This window comes from Archocentrus centrarchus, chromosome 20 (genome assembly GCF_007364275.1).
Source record: "Archocentrus centrarchus isolate MPI-CPG fArcCen1 chromosome 20, fArcCen1, whole genome shotgun sequence".
NCBI classification, from domain to species: domain Eukaryota; kingdom Metazoa; phylum Chordata; class Actinopteri; order Cichliformes; family Cichlidae; genus Archocentrus; species Archocentrus centrarchus.
This window is the reverse complement of record NC_044365.1, coordinates 15,754,691-15,772,331: the sequence shown is the minus strand read 5'-3', so window position 1 is coordinate 15,772,331 and position 17,641 is coordinate 15,754,691. Positions and strand designations below refer to the sequence as shown.

Sequence of the window (17,641 nt, the reverse complement as noted above, 5' to 3'; positions counted from 1 at the left end):
AATAACGCGGTCGGTGTGAATTAAGAACGGGCGAGTCCGAAAAATGTTTTTGATGCAAGAAACATTTGCACGTATTTTACATGTCCAGTGTGTAAAGGCCTTTAGGGTTGGGATCGTCACTGATAACATCTGTCATCAACCTGTCAACAAAATGTGGAAGAAACGACTGAAGTCGAATTAATGCCGAGCTGCAGTTTTGTGTAATACTCAGGCTAGTCTACAAAAACCCCCCAAAACAAAACAAAAAAACCTGTTGTTATGGATGTTTGGAGACGGTTTCCTTTAAAAGCTTTACACTTGTGTATATGCAGAAAGTTGTGTTTTGAAGCGCAGCTATGCCAGACCTCGCTGACTCCTGTGTTTGTCAGGGCTGTGACCCAAATTAGCAGTGAAACAAGATGACCATCAGAACGTGTCTAATTGCCCGTGGACTCTATAACACACGGCACTTGACAAACAGAGCAGTGATAAAGGTGAACAGTGAGTCACCGCTGTCTGTTTCAGCTCTCCCTCTGCTCTCTCTCTCTTCATCTGTCTCCCAGAGAACCACTCGGCCCCGCCGGACGTGACGGGATACTCGTCGGACTCGTCCCACTCCCACACCGAGCGTCACCACATGGCCAATATGGGGACCATTGCCAGGAACACGCAGAAGTACGGCAACGCGGAGCGCATGGAGACAGGCGATGGTAGGAGTCACCGCCAACGTCACACCTTTAGCCTGCTCCCAGCTTGAGCCTCTGAATAAAAATACTGAAGACCGTCTGATAAAAATAGCAACTCTTTAATCAGGAAGTGAGCTCAAATTGGACCAGTGCCTCAGAGAACCAGCCAATTACATGCTTTCTGTTGATGTCAGTCCCCTGCAAGAACAGATTGGACTTTTTACCATTTATTTTTCTAAGCAGAGCTGACAGAGCACCTTTGTTGTTCTTCCTTCAGCATGTTTCACAATCACACAGTCACAGTTAGAGAACTGAGAGCTGCTCAGAGCAGCCACAGTCTGTGGTCCACTCAGCAGAGCCTGGTGCCAGAAATGCAGAGTTTTTAATTCAGTGCCTTAAAGGGAAACCAGTCTGCTCATTTCTATCTTCATACACTTATTATTGGCCTGCACTAGATTAGCTTTGTAGGATTCACAGTTCAAAATAATCCTGATACGGGCCTTCATCCAGCCCCTCAGTTCATCATCTGTCTGAAACAAGCTGTTTTAGCTCCTCCCCTTTTAAGCCAACTGAGTCCGAGAGGCTGTTAGGGACATCCTCTCTGCATGACATCATACAGAACCGAGATTTGAAAAAACATTTGAAATGGAGCATTTAGATTATAGACTGTAAAACATGGACATCATGTCCTGGAAGTGCCTCTGTTTCTGTTTAATGGCCTCCAGAGGCCAACTGCTCCAGCTTCAAAAATATAATATTTCATTAACCAATGGTTAACATTGGCCATGTCCATCTTTTATGTACAGTCTGTGGTTTAAAGCAATCTGAAGCCTAAACCTTTGGCTCACAGGACTGACTCCTCATTTTTAGAAGCTTTTTAGCCGTGCTTATATATGACAGAAAGTCAGGAGCAGGAAAGGCCCTTTTATATTCGGTCCACGTTTTAAATCACAGGCAGTGTTTTAGTCTCAGTAACACTGGAGGCTCATTATTGTTGTCATGACCATCTTCAAATGCATTCAGGTCACCACTTTCCTTTTTCTCTGGGCCTTTCGCAGGTGTTCCAGTCAGCAGTCGCGTGTCGGCTAAGATCCAGCAGCTGGTGAACACGCTGAAGCAGCCTCGCAGACCCCCCCTACGAGAGTTCTTTGTCGATGACTTTGATGAGCTGCTGGAAGGTAAGAACCTGTGTTTGTGTCTATCTCTTCATTTTATACAGTCATTTAATGAACCTCTGTGTTAAACATGCAACGAGGCCACAGCTGAAGCTTCAGTACATCTAACCATGCAAACTCAGCACTGAGGGGTTAGCTGGCATTCAGGAGTGCAAATAAATGAATTAACAAAGTCAATGTTAATGCTACAGGTCTCAAGCATTTTTTTTTCCAACTTTATTTATAGAACATTTTAAACTTTAACAACCCCAAACATACAGTGTACAAAAATTGTATGCCCATATCCCACCCACCACCCCAAACCAAAAGGCCAAAAAAAAAGTAAGGGTTGATAAAGATGTTGACCAAATAGATTTGTACAAGAGAGAAATACATCTTTTAACTACAGGGTCAGTAGAAAGAAGGGACTCTAACATGTTTTCTGGGGGACGATTAGGAAAATGAGGAAACAATTTTTTAACAAAGTCCCTGACCTGGAAAAATCGGAAAAGATGATTATTTGGGAGATTATACGCAGTGGAAAGCTGTTCAAATGTACAAAATATTCCATTAATATACAAGTCTTTAACAGATTTTAACCCATTCTCATGCCACATTCGAAATACCGGGTCAGCTCTGGATGGTTCAAAAGAACAATTTCGATAAATAGATGTCAAAGCGGAAGGGCCTGAAAGTCCAAATTGCTTTCTAAACTGATTCCAAATCTTCAGGGAGGTTAATACTACTGGGCAGCCAGCTAGATTTAAAAGCGGCAATGGAAGTTGAGAGCATAAAAGTGAGGGTAAAGAAAACGGAGACATACTCTTTTCCAAGTGTACCCAACTAGGCAGCGAATCAACCTCATCACACATCCAGAATAAAAGCTTCTGCATATTAGCTGCCCAATAGTAGTGTCTAAAAATTGGCAGAGCAAATCCTCCCCTATCCTTAGGAGACTGTAATACTGATTTTCTAATTCTAGCTGGTTTACCACCCCAGAGAGACAGAGAAAGGAAGAGGCTGACAGTCGGGCAGCTCACATATAAAAGTTAGTTTACATGTGATTACAGCCTCTGTCTGAGAGGCGAGAGATGTTCGCTGGTGCTTGCTTGAAAGACAGCAGGACACATATGTGAGAATGAAACCAGCATTTAAGTCCCAAAACTGCACCACTTGATGCAGGCTGCCATGTTAAAAACTAATATGAAAAGCTGCTTTAGTCAGTGCAGCTGATTTCCTCCTTTATAAAAAATGTATGTGGGTGCTAACATAACATGTAAGAAGGCTCTGCTTCAGTTTCACTTAGTGAAGTTCATATTTTATTAGTGTCTTACTTACAGCTGATACCTGCATCTGTATGTTGCAGCCATGAAGTTTATGGATACAGTTCACCTTTGCACTCCAACCTCTTATGCAAATATGGTCACTTTTGGCTGCAAAAAATCAAGATGCCAACAGGCATTAGACTGAATTTGAAGCTTCTTAGTGTAACTCTACAAAGGGGTGAAGTTCTTGTGGCTCACACAGAATTTAATATGCAGGTCAAATTATAAATTGCAGTATTAATAATAATCAGCTACCCTTTACAAACGGTTTCTTTTAATTTGTTTATGACAATCAGCATGCTCAATCAAAGACAGTCTTCTCCATACAGGCCCTTACAAAGTAAAAAACAGTGTACTCAGATTTGCTTTAGCAGGAAACAGGAAGATGCTGTACAATGGGAGCATATATGCACCAAATCTTCACCTGTGTCTTCAATAAGAATTGTCTTATTCTGAACATCCAAACTGATGAGAGGTTCACAGAGAACACAGATATCATCTTGAAAGAGTTGAGATTGTAAAAGCACAGAAGTACTTCCTGCTGCTTCTCTTTGTCTCCTCATTTCTGCTCAGCTTCTTTGGGAAAACCTCACACTTTTGTCCAGTTTTGTGGTCGTTTAAATCATATTTTGGAGTCACTTTGCACTGTGTTGTAAACATGTGTGTTATGATCATTTGAGATAATGTTGAGCTTGGGGTTGATGTAGCGGTTAAGACTTCCAATTGACTCTGATTCCATTTTTTATGGCAATGGCTTAAGATTGAATCTGGACAAATCCCTCCCCTCTGCTGCCGCGCTCTGCAGTCTGAACTCAATATTAAAAGTAAATCAGCTGATTATTATTCACATTCCACTCAGTGTGTCTGTGTTAATAAATCTTTCCCTGTGTTTTTTCACGAGTGCACTTCACATCAAATTAACAGTAAAAGTTTGTGAGCTGTGCGCTCATGAAACTATGTGCCTCTTCCTCCTCCAGTCCAGCAGCCCGACCCTAACCAACCTCGGCCAGAGGGGGCGGAGATGATGCCGGTGCGAGGAGAGCCGCTGGGGGTGGTCACTAACTGGCCCCCCTCTCTGGAGGCGGCACTCCAACGCTGGGGAACCATCTCCCCAAAAGCCCCCTGCCTCACTAGCCTGGACACAGCAGGGAAGCCCCTCTACGTGCTCACATATGGTAACCAGACGCTTATTGCTTACTCAGTCATGTCCTGCTGTCAGACTAGTTCATACATTCGAGGTTATTTGTTGTCTGTTCTTCTTTGGTTTTGGATAATTTAGCATCTTAGAACATGTCAACAACTCTAGTGACACCCTATCCCCACTCTCACAAACAGAAGGTGATAGACTGAAGTCTGCTGACAGAGAGAAACTAGTGCAAACACAAATCATTGAGAAGAATGATCTCCTTCTCCACCACCACCCTGTGTGTGTGTGTGCGTGTGTGGTGCCTCCTTTCCCTTTTCTTTATGAGATCATTTGTTTGCCCTCTACTTCTTCCTTGTGCTCCTTGTAGTGCTTTAGGATTCATGTTGGGTTTTTGTATCTGAGCCCAAAGCAGGGCTCACAGAGCAGACCGTAACGAGACAACAGGCAACAGGTGGGGAGCACAGCTGCAGGTAATAACAACAGACGAGACTAGGAAGTCAAACTAATGACACAAGAGCACAAGAGACAGACTGAGAAAGTAAAACAGGAAACAGGAACGCAGACGTTACGCAACACTGGGAATAAAACTCAATACAAAACACACGAGGTAAGGCACAAAGACACAGAGGGACAGAACAGGCACTGGAACGCAGGGATGTGGGGATGACCGGGAGAACAAAAGGAAATGGGAATTCTGTACAATAACAAAGAACAGCACTTAGAAAACATAACAAACTAAGAATCAAGAGCAAACTGGGAAACACAACAGAAGAATTTCAAACCTAAAAAAAATGCTGGATAAAGGCCCAGGACTGTTACACTATTGTAGTCATCACAGCAAACACTTGGTATCTAGTCATGCCAAAAACATATGTATAGACTAGTGAAAAAATAACCACCATACTCTCAGCAGACACATTGCAAATACTAATTAAATGTAAAAGAGTGATGCCCCTCATCCACTGTTATAGAGGCCTGAGCTCAAGTGCCCGGCTTTTCTTCCTAATTGGCACTCGGTCATCACAGCTTTGAGAACCTCTGATGTCCACCGTAATGAGACACTCCCCGAGACTTTCCAAATCATACACCGACCAGAACGGGCCATTAAATCCACCAGCCTAATGATCCTGTGGGTCCCGTGGGAGGTGCGATGGGGCCACTGTGGATTGGGCTTCTCACGGATGCTCAATCGAATCAGTATCTGGGGATTTTTAAGGCTGGGTCACATCTTAAGACCTGTTTTTCACGTTTCTCAAGCTGGTTTTTACCAATTTTTTTATTGTAACTGTAGCCTTTGTAACAGCATATGAGGGTGCAGAGGGAAATCAAATTATGCAAAAGAGTGTTCTGTTTTTAATAAACTGAAAGTGTGCAGGAATGTACCCTCCCCCCACAGTTTTACATGATTTCCTCTTTCCTCTGCACCTGTCCACCAACTGTGTTTCAGACACTTGCTTTTAAGTATAATCCATCCATTCGACAGACGTCAGTAGTGACCTCTCCTCGCTGCTGAACACTCCTAAATGTCATCACTTCAGACAGTTTTTTTTTCTCCCTTATCGACTGTATTTCCTCAAAATAGAACTGCAAGAACTCACCACGATCTCAGTCTCTCTCCCTCTCTCATTCACACCCTCATATCCTGTGTGCTGCTCCCTGCAGGGAAGCTGTGGTCTCGCAGCATCAAGCTTGCCTACAACATCCTCCACAAACTGGGCAGCAAGCAGGAGCCCATGGTGCGACCGGGCGATCGGGTGAGTCACACTCGCCCACCACCGCAGCTCGCACTTTTCACTTCACTCCAGCCCTTAGTTTGATCAGCCAAGTTGGCTTCTTCATCTATTAAGCCTGAAAATGAAATATTTGCTGATATATTGATGGGCATATGTACTTATTGTTATATTTTATAAAGCTTCTCTTATATCACCTTAATCTTTGAGGATTAAGATGCCACTGTTGTATCTGTAAGCTAAATATTGAGCTGTAACCTGCAGCTCAGCACAGAGAGAAACCTTTCAAACTGCACTTAAGGTGCTTTTGACCTCCTGTGGTTCTCTGTTATATGACAGATCTTACTGCTACAAAAATGCAATGCTGGGATGGCAATAGAAGATGAGGACATCATTCAAACACAAATGAAATGGATGGATTTTTGCTGTTTTGATGTTATCACATATTTACAGCTCCAGTTTGTCCACTTTGAATGCAGCTGGTGCAAACCAGCAGCACCCGTTTCAAAAACCAGTACCAGTTATACTCTGTCTCTAGAGAAGGACAGAATATCCAATGGGAAAAACGTGGGAGACCCAGGAATCCTGGAGTGGTTAATGGAGAACGCGCCACTGTGTTTTCATTGTGCCTGCAACCACTGTAACAGCAGATATACCATATGTGTGCCTGAGATCAAACTGGACTGTGTGTCCCATTAATTAATTAGATAAACCAGGGAAATTACAATGTTACAGCAGCAGGATAAAGAATAAAATAATATAATCTACAATAAAAACACCATTAAAAGTCAAATTTGATATTGTGCAAAATGTCCTGGCTCAGCTGTGTCCTGAGCAAATGTCAGGAATAAATGATGTGTCCGCTATAAATCCAAGAGCAACGAGGTCTAATACAGAAACGTGTGGACTCCTGACAGCTGTGCTCAGACAGGTGTGCTCAGACAGTAAGCAGACGTGCTGTAAAGGTTGATAGAGAACAGTAGGAACGATTTTCTGAAGCGTTTTTATTAAAAGCAGTTTTATTCTAAACTGGAGCACAGTCTCAGTTCAGACAGGATAACAGCCACAGTGCAGGAGGATCAGCTGATTCCAATGCCGGACGCACTTAACAAGTGTCGTTCTCTCTGATGGCTGATCCGGTCTGTGCTGCAGTCTTAGAACTATTCAGTTACTCTCTGAAGATCGCCCTCCACCCCAGACTGCTCTCAGATAGTTGTAGCACACTTGTGAGGTGCCAGCTTCACACTGGGCGTCGCCTTTTTGAAGGCGTTCCAAACAGAGTGTTTGACATATATCGCTGTCATGATACATCATCTGGTAGTTAGCTAGCTGTGTTCTTCTATTTTGGTTGCTTAATGTTGGTAAACAGCTTGTAGGTGCAGTACTGCCACCTCCTGGCAGGAGTAGCCCATTATAACCTACCTGTCACTGGGAAAAACAACTGAAATCTGTCATTTAAGTCAACAAATAGCCGATCAGCTTGTTCTGAAACCTAATGACTGTTAGAACATTTAAAGAATTATGCACATGCACAGTCTTGGTGCTGTTATCCTCACCGACATATTTTAGTGTAGGAAATAATGATCTTTTTAATTATTGTCTGCAGGCTCTAGATTCACCTTCAGTGCACAAACATGAGACTGTCATCATTTCCTCACCGGCTCTCAGAGAAAAGCCAATAAATACTGAGAGGTGTATATTAGCCATTCTAGCACACTTGTACTGAGTATAGAAATAAATGCAGTGGTGACTTTAGATGAACTTGTGCACGTTGCTTGGAAACTAAAAGAGCTTTTCACTCCGTGTCTTAGTTTCTCAGCCACAAGCTTTGCTGAGCCTTGGAAATGATTTCAATTCTCTGAACCCCAACGGTGTCTTCTCCTCTTCCTCCTAGGTGGCGTTGGTGTTTCCTAACAATGACCCAGTGGCCTTCATGGTGGCCTTTTATGGCTGTCTGCTAGCGGAGGTGGTCCCTGTTCCCATAGAGGTGCCCCTAAGTCGTAAGGTACTTCACAACACAGCAAATCAAACTGCTTGTATTCCTGTCTTTAGCCATCGTTGCAGCTCTGCATCTGTTGCTGACGCTGTGCAGGATTACTCTCCCTGCTGGAGGTTAGGTAATTAGATTTTTCACAGACCTGCTGTGGCCACATCTGTATTTCACCTCGTCCCCCTGGAGCTCCAAACTCCCGCTGTGTTTCATTTCAGTCGTGTTTGTGTGGAGGCCTCAGCGATTCCTCAGACAGTTGATAAAATGTTTTGGATCTTCAGCGGCAGCTGTTTATCAGCAGCAAGTTTTTCTGAGGAAATAATCCTGAACAGGGAGCAGAAAAACACGCCTGCTGCCCTCCTGCTGCCCTCCTGCTGCCCTGCCATCGCAAGAGAAACACTGTTATCAACTCACCTACAACTGCTGATCTTTCACCTTCAGATTTCAGCAGGCTGGAAGTCTTTGATAGGAAGCTCCCTGAGAGGAAGCCAATATTTAATATACACCACCCTGTATTGTATTTGTTTCTGCTTTAGTCTCTGCTCACTCTGAGACGGAGCTGCTTGTCTTTGCAGCATCGTGGCCAGCATAGGGGTTGGCATGGTTACACAGTGATTACTTGCTTAGCAGAAAATGCCTTTTGCTGCATGTTGGTAGCCTCTGTTGAACTCCTTCCCCCCTCCTGCATTCGTGCTGCAGGATTTTCCATAAAATTTAAGTTTCGTCTGCTGAAACGGCGCAGTAGCAGCAGCAGCAGCGCTGCATGTGCACATGTTGAATGCTTTTGTAGAAATCTTTTAGAAACATATGTCTCTGCAACATTAGCTAAGTATCTGAACAGGAAGCATCAGCTTTTATTTTTTAAATTAGTTTGATTATTTCCGTGGCATCCAACAGGATGCCGGCAGCCAGCAGATTGGATTCCTGTTGGGCAGCTGTGGCGTTACTGTGGCGCTGACCAGTGATGCCTGCCATAAGGGTCTTCCTAAGAGCGCAACAGGAGAGATCCCACAGTTCAAAGGTGAGAGGGAATCTCATCAATCATAGCTGAGTTGTAAAGGCGTGATGGGGGGGGGGGGGGGGTAGCCTTGCTTAGTGTGCACAATGAGACGAGCGAGGGTGTTGATTCAAAATGAGCACACTGAGTTTCACTGGCCTGGAAAAAAACTAATTTAACTTTATAAACTGCTGAGTAGCTTCATCTGTAATAAGATCATTTATTAGCAGATTTGTATTTTATATGAAGTAATTAGTAACTAAAGCTTTAAAATAAATGGTCTGAGGCCCCCCACCTTGTGCCCTCCATACTTTTTTTTTGGGGGGGGGGCTTAGGTTTATAATGTTTATAATAAATCTGCTGGTTTATCTGCAGACAGCTTTTGTTTTAGCTCATTTTGGACTCAGTTACATTGTAACTGCATCAGACAGAGCGGGGGTGCATGGGAGCGGCTGCAAAGCTTGTTTTTCTTCATGTTTAACCTTTCTTGATTTTACCATCACAGCTTTTTAATCACAGAAACAAAGCTGCTGCTGTCCTCCTCGCTGCCTCCTCGCTGCAGCTCGACCATCTAACTGCAGCTTTGCTGAGAGAAATAAAAGCTCCTTTGTGCTAAATTGTATCATCTTTTAATGCTTCTATATTTTACAAACAGCATGCATTTATTTTCAGTCACAAATGTGAGTGAAACTCGCTGCACTACTATCATCGCCTTCCTACACCGTTTTCAGTGCCAATGAGAGCATTCTCTTTCATTCAGCAGCCTTAAACAAGCTTCCTTGGGTGTGAAAATAGTAGTGGCTCTGGCTCAGTTAAACCAGTTTGCTTCTGTGATTGGTGGAAGCACTGTCACTGTTGCAGCAACTGGCCAATCAGATTGCCTGGCATACATGAAAGGTAAAACTGAACAAAGGACTAATCCGTGTAGAAGAAGGTGGTAATAAGAACTGTGATGAAACAGATGATCTGACTAAGACTGGCTTAAAGCCCTCAGAATAAATATTCGCAGAGAACAGATAGAGCACCGAGTAAGTTTTCAAAATAAAAGACCCCGTGCAGGCTAAATGCTCCCAGTGTGGTTTGCAGCTGTGGGAAGGGGGAATCAGGAGGAGGGTTAGGGCTAAACAAAACCAAGAACACAACAGCAAAGATCATCATCACGACAGTCTCCTCAGTAATTGTGTTTTCCCCTCAGGGTGGCCGAAGCTGCTGTGGTTCGTAACAGAGTCGAAGCATCTGTCCAAACCTCCCAGAGATTGGTTCCCCCACATCAAAGATGCAAATAACGACACTGCTTACATAGAGGTGAGCTAACACACAGACACACACAATCAACTGTGGCCTGTTGTGCTGGTTGTTTACTCTTGATGCTCATAGGTTTAGTTTTATTATACTGTATATGTTTATATTCAGAAATATTTTGTTACATATGTGTATCTGTCAGAGAATAAATATGAAGTTGTTAGAGGGATGTGTTTTCATGTGGGATCTGTGGCAGACTCAGAAATATCATTTATATCAATTATCAGTATTTGCACTGCTTCAGCAAATCGGAATTTAGCACGTGAACTTTAAAGGTGGGTGAGCTTGGATTTTTTTCTCACCTTTGGATAAAGACAGACTAACTGCTTCCTGTTCCTGATATAGACTGTATATACGCTCGCTGGACACTTTATTAGGTACACCTCACCAGTACCAGACTGGACCCCCTTTTGCCTTCAGAACTGCCTTAATTCAAATTCATCAAGGTGCTGGAAACATTCCTCGGAGATGTTGGTCCATATCAGCATGACAGCATCACACAGTTCATGATGGGAATCTACCAATATGTCCCAAAGGTGCTCTGTTGGATTGAGATCCAGTACAGGAGGTCACCTGAGTGAACTGGAGTAGTAAAGAAACTGGATTTATGATGCGATGTGTGATCCTGCTGGAAGCAGCCATCATCAGTGATGGTTATACTGTGGTCACAAAGGCAGGGTCAGCAACAGCACTCAGGCAGGATGTGGTGTTCAAATGATGCTCAGCTGGTCCCGAGGGGGCCAAAATATGACATGACGATATCACCCTGACCTTTACAGCCAGCCTGAGCTGTTCATAAAAGGCTTTCATGTTGTTTATATTAGATCAGGAAGTCTTCTGTTGTTTAATTTTGGTGAGCCAGTACGAATTGCAGCCTTAGTTTCTTGTTCTTAGCTCCAAAGGAGTGGGCCCGGTGCTGTAGCCCATCTGCTTCAAATGTGTTGTGCATTCAGAGATGCTTGGTTGTACCTTGGTTGTAATGAATTTGTGTCCACCCAGCCCTTAAACAGGTGCACCTATTAAAGTGTCTGTTGAGTGTATATATAAGTGGCAGTCGTTGGGACCCACTGAGAGAGCATCAAAGGACTGTAACCAACTGACGGGGAAACTGTGGAGCTACAAAAAAATGTGGTTTTTGTAGGGAAAACAAACAAACTGCCCACAACTTTAATTCATTCAAATGCAGCTGGGATCATTTTTTTGATGTTTATGATCGACAAAAATTGTGTTTTCAAGAATCTGCTTTAAGATCTAACACACTGGACATGATGATCAATGAAAATGAAGGCCACTGCTCGCTGATCAGGCAGCGAAAGTCTTTTCTGAAGTATACGCTGCTTTGTTTAAATGTGACCATAATTCACATTCATAAGGCTTGAAGTGATTACTGAGGTCAGAGACTGAGGGAGAATTGGTCATTTTCATACAGACGTCTATGTAGAAGTGATCCTCAGAGGGCTCGCCCCCTGCTGGTCAGAAGAAAGAATGCAGGTTTCAGGCACTGCAGCACATTTTAAATGCTCACCTTTCTTCTGAGGCCATCTTTTAGAGACAGCCTGTGATGGAAGTGCTGTGTCTGTAGCATTTCTTCAACATGCTTTACATTAAATCAATAATAAATGTGAGAAAACAGGTTATAGATGAAACATTAATGTGACCTGCTCCAGCTGCAGACATACAAGTGGCATCAGTCTGCGAATCTAGGCCAAAAAGCCATAAAGTGCACCTCCAGCTTGTCAAATATGAGCATATGATATTTTATAACATTTTTAAAATGTTATAAAAGCCAGCCAACATTTTTCACCATTATCTGAAATTCAGTTAACTAAAAACATGAATGAAAAATTCACATTTCTCTTTAATAATAATCTGTTTACATTTAGTCGACAATTAATGAGAGAGTCTTGAAGATATTCATTGACAGTTAAAGTGAGATTATGGCTTTGTATACTGAACGGCAGGTACAACAGGGCTGAGTCTGTCACTGAGCTCCCCCCCCTGCTCTGCTTTCAATGATCCATCTGCTGTTTTCCTCCCAGTATAAAACCTGTAAGGACGGCAGTGTGCTGGGAGTCACTGTGACGAGGATCGCTCTGCTCACACACTGCCAGGCTCTCACCCAGTCCTGCAGCTACACCGAGGGTAAGCACGCACGCGCGCATGCACACACACACACACACACGCACGCACGCACGCACGCACACACACACACACACACAGACACACACAGCTCAGTCTCTAGATGTAATTAAGTAATTTAACCCTCTTCTCTCCCACCTCTGCCTGCAGCTGAAACCATAGTGAACGTCTTAGACTTCAAGAAGGACGTGGGCCTGTGGCATGGCATACTGACGGTAAGCTCTGACTGTAAGAGGTCAGAGATCATGGCCCTAATTTCCTGTTGTTTTAAGCTGGGAGATATCTCATCACTTTGACCTTTACTCTTCAGACTGCTGCTCTTTAATTGTCACTATTTTTTAATTTTCAAGCGATTAATCTTCATGATGTATACAGAACCTTTATTAATACACAGGCTAAAGTGTTAATAGCAGTATAAACATGTTTATTACTATTAGATCTTATAAGTATTTTATAAGCTCTTATAACAAACGTGTTACAGTTTAGAACTGTATTACAGACATTTGAAGTTTAACTTGATTATAATGTCATTGTTAACCTTTTTCTGGCATGAGCATGTATCTAAACCAAAACAATGCATTTTTAAGATAAATAAATCTGTTATTATAAAATTATTGACAGTATAGCTCTTCCATCTGGAAGAAGAGCTATATTTCAAGGTTGATAAAATAAATAAATAAGTTTGTTTTTAATGTTGTTTTTTACACTTTATTAAATCAAATCATTTGATAGATCAAAACAAAACAATTGAGCAAAATGCACAGAAAAAACAATTGTTTGAATTCATGGAAATTAGAAATAATTACCAGACAAATAAAATTATGAACCACACAATAACAATTCAGAAGAATAAATTAGAAAGAAGGAAGGATGGAAAATGAAATCATGTGATAGAGTTCAGAGAAAGCTGCAAATTGGAGTTTGGGTGTAATTTAAGGACTTTGTGGAGCGCTCTGGCTCTGCTGAAAGAAGGACCATAGAGAGAAAGAGAGAAAAAGGTCAGCAGTGTGTGACATCACTGACCCCGTGCATTGGTAGAATGTTGATTGGTTAAAAAGTTGCCTTGAACAGGAAAAGGAATGATATTTATCTTATTAGAAAGAGATTTATGGCTCTGCCCCCGCTGACAGGACACAGGTTAAACATGTTGACGCTGGTGTGCTGAGTTCTGTTAGCACTTCTGGACTGTCAGTCCTCTGGGTGCTGTGAGTCCTTCCTGCAGCAGTGCACAGGTGCACTATTCCTAGTTTCTTCCCAAAAGCAAAGGAATCTCCTGCAGCTTCTGAGGAAATCCAGCATCTCTGACTGCAGTGGTAGTCCTTGTTCTCTGTGCCACAGTCAGAACTGCTGCAGTCCAAGAAGGTGGACTCAGGTTTAGTCCAGCAGCAGGACAAGATCCTTTTTTTGTTCCAAGGAAGCTCCTGAATGATATGGATGGCCGGCACATTAGAAAACATGAGGGGGAGGGGTTAGAGGAAGCTGCTTAGCAGCGACTGAGCCTTCAAAATAAGAGCAAGAGAACAAGCCTAACCTGAGCACAGAGACTGTTTTCGTACAGACAGATTAAAGAATTGTAAAATGAGTCACTTAGCCGGGACTTTGATATCGCTGGCAGCCTGCCCGAGTGAAGTCAGTGTGTGGGAAACACTGAAGCATCTCAGAAGGGATTATACATATTATCTCAGCTAATTCAGACATATCTTCATAGCTCACCTGGTCGATTATACCCCGGACTGTCACCCTACACTCCCCAGCTTCCTGTCCATTGTCTGCTGTCATCATCAAATAATAAATCTTTATTCCACGGACGTTAATATGAAGCCAAGTATCTTCTTCTGTGTTCAGAGTGTGATGAACATGATGCATGTGATCAGCGTGCCCTACTCACTGATGAAGGTCAACCCTCTGTCGTGGATCCAGAAAGTGTGCCAGTACAAAGGTCAGACACACACACACCTACCTGTCACTCAGCTTAATCAGTTCCCTCCATTTACCTGCTTGTCAATTGATTTCTGATTTTGCTCTCTGTGTGTCCTGTTTCCTCCTGCAGCCAAGGTGTCCTGTGTGAAGTCCAGAGACATGCACTGGGCTCTGGTGGCCCACAAAGACCAGAAGGACATCAACTTGAGCTCGCTGCGGAATGCTGCTGGTGGCCGACGGTTCAAACCCCTGTAAGGTCGCGCTCAGCCTTCGCAGCCGAGCTCTTTCACTAACGGGGGAGTTTAGCGAGGTGCATTTGAGATAGAGGCTGTCAGGGAAACGAGAAGAAGGAAACTCTCCTGGGATTTCAGGAAACTGGGTCGCTTTACAGGAATAGAGCAGGATGTGTCCAACTACACACAATTGGTACATTAAAAGGTTTTCAGCCTTAACGGAGACAAAAATACAGCAGCGTGAAACCAGGAAGGTTTCATGCTGTTATTTTGTCATCCACACTGAGTGTTTCCATCTTTTAGTTCATTAACTGAATAACTTGCTTAGCAGTTACCACAGGAAGCTCTTATTTCTGCATTGACTTGAAACTTGCTTGATGTTGCATCATATTTGCCATCAGGCGAGATTTTCAGGTCATACCTCTGATTCTGAGCAGGCGCTGTGTGCTGGGGTTCAGGTGTGCTCTGACATTAGAGAGTTAGTTTGTGATGTGTACTTGAAAACATCAAGACTCCCAGAGTTTCTCATTTCAGTGTGATACACATAAAATTAGCAAATTTATCTCTTTCAAAATGCGATTGAACACTTCCAAGAATTCCCCCCAAAATATGGCTACATTTTGGAGACCAAACAGAAGCGTGCATGCAGCCCAGCTGCTTCTCTACACACAACACGTGATCCATTTTTAAATGTTCTGTACAAATGCTTTTAATCAGAGAGAGGAAACCTGACATGGTGACATGTACAGTTAGGCTAAGTGGGCTGAGATGAAGTCAAATTACACCCCCCCAATAAAAACAGCATGTTTCTAACTGTTATGGATTACCTGCATTAATGAGAGTCCAGCAGCTGCCCGGAAAGATGGTCATAAAAAGGTTAATCTGATTACTGGCCTAAAACATTTGAAACCGTCGGTACAGAAAGCTCCTTTGAGTGTTTTTTAATCGCATTCAGGGATCCAGTGTATCTGATTAAAAACCACTCGCACAACGGCTGCTTAAATTCTGCACACACGTCAGGAGTTTGTGTGAAAGGAGCTCGACACCTGAACAGAAGCAGTTCTGACACTTTGTTACCGTTCCTGTCCGTCAGGGTCCATCTCCTCCTGCGACGCCTTCCTCAACGTCTTTCAGACTAAAGGGCTGAGAGGCGAGGTCATCTGTCCCTGCGCCAGCTCCCCCGAGGCCCTGACGGTGGCCATCAGGAGGTACGTAAACACGTAAGCTCCCAGCCCTATTTTACATGCACTGATTATGCAAATATACATGCATACACCTGTGCAAACACACACACACAGACTGTAGCACAAGTAGAAAAATTCACATAAAACGATCTAGTTTATTCTCTTTGTAGCAGAAGTCTTGTCAGAGGAAGTAATCCTGAGTGGATCCAACTGTCCAACCAGTTATATCAATCACAAACCAGTGGGATACAGCAGGGAGTCTGCAGCTCCTTAAGAAGTCTTAAAATGTCTTAAATACACATTTAAAGGCACCTTCAGTTTGGGTGGATATGCCCAGTTTTCACTGTGTTGGTGCAAAAAACTGTCAAACTGTCTGATTCAACTGAAGAAATGGGAACAAATTATGTGTTTATGCAACACAGCTGCTAAAGTGCCTAAAGATACAGTTTAAATTGCTGCGTAGTCTTTATGTGTAGATACAACACTGCTTCATCCCTTGAGTTTTTATGCTTAAATAATCCAAAGGTCAGTGAAAAGTGACTCAACAAAAGAAATATTCCAGTGAAGAATGAGTGAAAAAGCAGCCGCTATCCGAGGAAAAGCGTGGAAGCAAAATATAAAGAAATGCTGCTCAAGATGCAGTACTGCACTGCAGCGCAGGAGTCTGTCAGTTTGCACAGATGATGCTGTTGTGTCACTGCTGTTTGTGTGTGTGTGTGTGTGTGTGTGTGTGTGGGGTTGTTCGTTTAGGCCGGTGGAGGACAGCAGCCAGCCTCCGGGCCGAGGTATCCTGTCCATGCAGGGTCTGACCTATGGAGTGGTCAGGGTTGACACGGAGGAGCGGCTGTCGGTGCTCACCGTGCAGGATGTGGGGACGGTCACACCCGGAGGTACAGCGCTGTTAGACTCTAACCCTAACCTACTCAGCTAGAATGATTCATTCTTTGTTCCCCGGATTCCCAAACATTAAGGACCCATTTAAACAAACAAAAGTGATGTATTGTTTTTAGGATTAGGGCCAGTGATGGCCAGTGATGACCGAGGCCTCACAGGATTAAACCCTTAGTTCATAATGCATAAGACTGGATACTGTGAGGGTTTGTAGTTAAAATGTGCATTTCAAGCAAAATATACCAGCATGAGGAGAAAGCATATGATTGATTTCAACTTTTCAGATTATGCTTTTTGTCCCTTCTAGTTTTCCATCTGCTGCAGCTCAAGTTCATTAAATCGTAAAATTAGTTTAAGACCCAGTTTCTCTGTTTCATCGGTGTCCAGTCTTTGAGCCCTTCCTCTCTCCCTGCTCACCACGGAGCGAGTTAACTCTTGTTCTGCTTACATTATTGAAAGCTTTGAACTCCGGAGAGTTTTCAGTGCTGCTGTAAAGCCTGTAATCTGTTCTAATCAGCCGAGTTCTCCTCTCCTGGGTGAAGCCCACACACAGTTTAACAAGGTAACGCAGAACATTAAAAAAGCTTTTAGGACCAAACGTCATCTGTTTGGGTCTTAATGAACAGTCCACAGACACCAGTGGCATTATTTGTTTGTTCCATTTCACAGCAGATGGATTAAAATAAAACTCTTGTCGCTGATTAGTTTTACTGCAGATTAGTCTGATTGAAGAGCCAGTACACACTCAAATGTGTTTTTTGAGCTGCAAACTAAAAAATTCTGCTAAATTCATAAAAAGGTCCCATCTCATCGGTCTAAAGTAGCTCAACATGCCGTCTGTTTCAGATCTTTTTGAACCTTGCAGAGCTGCTGATGAGACAGAGGTGGCCATTTGGGACCTTTTCTGTAGTATTAATGTGGCTTATTGTGGCTGCTGTGCAGAAATGTCTGGCTGCCACAGCTA

At 43.1% G+C, this 17,641-nt stretch overlaps 1 pseudogene; it reads left to right on the top strand.

Moving 5' to 3' along the window:
- LOC115799243 (disco-interacting protein 2 homolog C-like) overlaps positions 1–17,641 on the top strand; it is a 55,486-nt pseudogene that overhangs the window by 36,658 nt on the left and 1,187 nt on the right.